Source organism: Colletes latitarsis, unplaced genomic scaffold (assembly GCF_051014445.1).
Source record: "Colletes latitarsis isolate SP2378_abdomen unplaced genomic scaffold, iyColLati1 scaffold0018, whole genome shotgun sequence".
Taxonomy (NCBI): Eukaryota; Metazoa; Arthropoda; class Insecta; order Hymenoptera; family Colletidae; genus Colletes; species Colletes latitarsis.
Window position 1 is genome coordinate 1,598,155 of NW_027488369.1, and position 4,911 is coordinate 1,603,065.

Below are 4,911 nucleotides of genomic sequence, written 5' to 3' on the forward strand. Positions count from 1 at the left end.
AGACCTAACTTGCGTTATCCTCTAAGATATTGATCGAAACCAGGTTTAATTGACTGTTTCAGCGTGGTACCACATTACTACGTGATACAATGCAGAAACAGCCCAGGATCTAGCCATGAAGTATGAGAAATATGCCAAAGTATGAGCCTGATGAGGGCAAATCCCAGACCTATCCCAGACCTAACATGCGTTATCCTCTAAAATATTTATCAAGACCAGGTTTAATTGATTGTTTCAGTGTGGACCCACATTACTACCTGATCCAAACCAGAAAAAACCCAGGATCCGTTCAACAAGTATGTGAAGAATGCGAAAGTATGAGTCTGATGAGTGAAAAAACCAGGCCTGACCTAGACCTAACATGCGTTATCCTCTAAAATATTGAGCGAAACCAGGTTTAATGGACTGTTTCAGTGTGGTACCACACTACTACGGGATCCAAACCAGAAAAAACCCAGGATCTGTTCAACTAGTATGTGAAAAACGCGAAAGTATGAGCCTGATGAGGGCAAATCCCAGACCTATCCCAGACCTAACTTGCGTTATCCTCTAAAATATTAATCGAAACCAGGTTTAATCGACTGTTTCAGTGTGGAGCCACATTACTACGTGATCAAAACCAGAAAAAAACCCAGGATCTTGTCAACGAGTATGTGAAGTGTGCGAAAGTATGAGTCTTATGAGGGCTAATCCCAGACCTATCCCAGACCTAGCTTGCGTTATCCTCTAAAATATTGATCGAAACCAGGTTTAATTGACTGTTTTAGTGTGGTACCACATTACTACCTGATCCAAACCAGAAAAAACCCAGGATCCGTTCAACAAGTATGTGAAAAACGCGAAAGTATGAGCGTGATGAGGGCAAATCCCAGACCTATCCCAGACCTAACTTGCGTTATCCTCTAAAATATTGATCGAAACCTGGTTTAATCGACTGTTTCAGTGTGGTACCACATTACTATGTGATCCAAACCAGAAAACAACCCAGGATCTTTTCAACGAGTATGTGAAGTGTGCGAAAGTATGAGTCTGATGAGGGCAAATCCCAGACCTATCCCAGACCTAACATGCGTTATCCTCTAAAATATTTAACAAGACCAGGTTTAATCGATTGTTTCAGTGTGGACCCACATTACTACGTGATCAAAACCAGAAAAAAACCCAGGATCTTGTCAACGAGTATGTGAAGAATGCGAAGGTATGAGTCTGATGAGTGAAAATCCCAGGCCTGACCTAGACCTAACATGCGTTATCCTCTAAAATATTGAGCGAAACCAGGTTTAATGGACTGTTTCAGTGTGGTACCACACTACTATGGGATCCAAACCAGAAAAAACACAGGATCTGTTCAACAAGTATGTGAAAAACGCGAAAGTATGAGCCTGATGAGGACAAATCCCAGACCTATCCCAGACCTAACTTGCGTTGTCCTCTAAAATATTGATAGAAACCAGGTTTAATTGACTGTTTCAGTGTTGTACTTCATTACTACGTGATGCAATCCAGAAAAAGCCCAGGATCTAGCCATCAAGTATGAGAAATATGCGAAAGAATGAGCCTGATGAGAGCAAATCCCAGACCTAACCTAGACCTAACATGAATTATTCTCTAAAATATTGGTCGAAACCAGGTTTAATTGACTGTTTCAGTGTGGAACCACATTACTACGTGATCCAAACCAGAAAAAACCCAGGATCAGTTCAACAAGTATGTGAAGAATGCGAAAGTATGAGTCTGATGAGTGAAAACCCCAGGCCTAACCTAGACCAAACATGCGTTGTCCTCAAAAATATTGATCGAAACCTGGTTTAATCGACTGTTTCAGTGTGGTACCACATTACTATGTGATCCAAACCAGAAAATAACCCAGGATCTGTTCAACGAGTATGTGAAGTGTGCGAAAGTATGAGTCTGATGAGGACAAATCCCAGACCTATCCCAGACCTAACAAGCGTTATCCTCTAAAATATTTATCAAGACCAGGTTTAATTGATTGTTTCAGAGTGGACCCACATTACTACGTGATCCAAACCAGAAAAAACCCAGGATCCGTTCAACAAGTATGTGAAGAATGCGAAAGTATGAGTCTGATGAGTGAAAATCCCAGGCCTAACCTAGACCTAACATGCGTTATCCTCTAAAATATTCATCAAGACCAGGTTAGTTGAATGTTTCAGTGTGGTGCTACATTACTACGTGATCCAAGCCAGAAAAAACCCAGGATCCGTTCAACAAGTATGTAAAGAATGCGAATGTATGAGTCTGATCAGTGACAATCTCAGGCCTTACCTAGACCTAACTTGCGTTGTCCTCTAAAATATTGATGGAAGCCAGGTTTCATTGGCTGTTTCAGTGTGGTACTACGTTACAACGTGATGCAATCAAGACAAAACCCAGGATCTGTTCAACAAGTATGTGAAAAACGTGAAAATGTGAGCCTGATGAGGGCCAATCTTAGACCTATCCCAGACCTAAGATGCGTTATCCTCTAAAATATTTATCCAGAACAGGTTTCATTGAATGTTTCAGTGTGGTACCACTTTACTACGTGATCCAATCCAGAAATAGCCCAGGATCTAGCCATGAAGTATGAGAAATATGCGATAGTAAGAGCCTGATGAGGGCAAATCCTAAACCTATCCCAGACCTAACTTGCGTTATCCTCTAAAATATTGATCGAAACCAGGTTTAATTGACTGTTTCAGCGTGGTACCACATTACTACGTGATACAATGCAGAAACAGCCCAGGATCTAGCCATGAAGTATGAGAAATATGCCAAAGTATGAGCTTGATGAGGGCAAATCCCAGACCTATCCCAGACCTAACATGCGTTATCCTCTAAAATATTTATCAAGACCAGGTTTAATTGATTGTTTCAGTGTGGACCCACATTACTACCTGATCCAAACCAGAAAAAACCCAGGATCCGTTCAACAAGTATGTGAAGAATGCGAAAGTATGAGTCTGATGAGTGAAAAAACCAGGCCTGACCTAGACCTAACATGCGTTATCCTCTAAAATATTGAGCGAAACCAGGTTTAATGGACTGTTTCAGTGTGGTACCACACTACTACGGGATCCAAACCAGAAAAAACCCAGGATCTGTTCAACTAGTATGTGAAAAACGCGAAACTGTGAGCCTGATGAGGGCAAATCTTAGACCTAACCCAGACCTAAGATGCGTTATCCTCTAAAATATTGATCGAAACCAGGTTTAATTGACTGTTTCAGCGTGGTACCACATTACTACGTGATACAATGCAGAAACAGCCCAGGATCTAGCCATGAAGTATGAGAAATATGCCAAAGTATGAGCTTGATGAGGGCAAATCCCAGACCTATCCCAGACCTAACATGCGTTATCCTCTAAAATATTTATCAAGACCAGGTTTAATTGATTGTTTCAGTGTGGACCCACATTACTACCTGATCCAAACCAGAAAAAACCCAGGATCCGTTCAACAAGTATGTGAAGAATGCGAAAGTATGAGTCTGATGAGTGAAAAAACCAGGCCTGACCTAGACCTAACATGCGTTATCCTCTAAAATATTGAGCGAAACCAGGTTTAATCGACTGTTTCAGTGTGGAGCCACATTACTACGTGATCAAAACCAGAAAAAAACCCAGGATCTTGTCAACGAGTATGTGAAGTGTGCGAAAGTATGAGTCTGATGAGGGCTAATCCCAGACCTATCCCAGACCTAGCTTGCTTTATCCTCTAAAATATTGATCGAAACCAGGTTTAATTGACTGTTTTAGTGTGGTACCACATTACTACGTGATCCAAACCAGAAAAAACCCAGAATCTGTTTAACAAGTATGTGAAAAACGCGAAACTGTGAGCCTGATGAGGGCAAATCTTAGACCTAACCCAGACCTAAGATGCGTTATCCTCTAAAATATTTATCCAGAACAGGTTCCATCGAATGTTTCAGTGTGGTACCACTTTACTACGTGATCCAATCCAGAAATAGCCCAGGATCTAGCCATGAAGTATGAGAAATATGCGATAGTAAGAGCCTGATGAGGGCAAATCCTAGACCTATCCCAGACCTAACTTGCGTTATCCTCTAAAATATTGATCGAAACCAGGTTTAATTGACTGTTTCAGCGTGGTACCACATTACTACGTGATACAATGCAGAAACAGCCCAGGATCTAGCCAAGAAGTATGAGAAATATGCGAAAGTATGAGCCTGATGAGGGCAAATCCTAGACGTAACCCAGACCTAACATGCGTTATCCTCTAAAATATTTATCAAGACCAGGTTTAATTGATTGTTTCAGTGTGGACCCACATAACTACGTGATCCAACCCAGAAAAAACCCAGGATCCGTTCAACAAGTATGTGAAGAATGCGAAAGTATGAGTCTGATGAGTGAAAAAACCAGGCCTATCCCAGACCTAACATGCGTTATCCTCTAAAATATTTATCAAGACCAGGTTTAATTGATTGTTTCAGTGTGGCACCACACTACTACGTGATCCAAACCAGAAAAAACCCAGGATCCGTTCAACAAGTATGTGAAGAATGCGAAAGTATGAGTCTGATGAGTGAAAATCCCAGGCCTAACCTAGACCTAACATGCGTTATCCTCAAAAATATTGATCGAAACCTGGTTTAATCGACTGTTTCAGTGTGGTACCACATTACTATGTGATCCAAACCAGAAAATAACCCAGGATCTGTTCAACGAGTATGCGAAGTGTGCGAAAGTATGAGTCTGATGAGTGAAAATCCCAGGCCTAACCTAGACCTAACATGCGGTATCCTCAAAAATATTGATCGAAACCTGGTTTAATGGACTGTTTCAGTGTGGCACCACACTACTACGTGATCCAAACCAGAAAAAACCCAGGATCCGTTCAACAAGTATGTGAAGAATGCGAAAGTATGAGTCTGATGA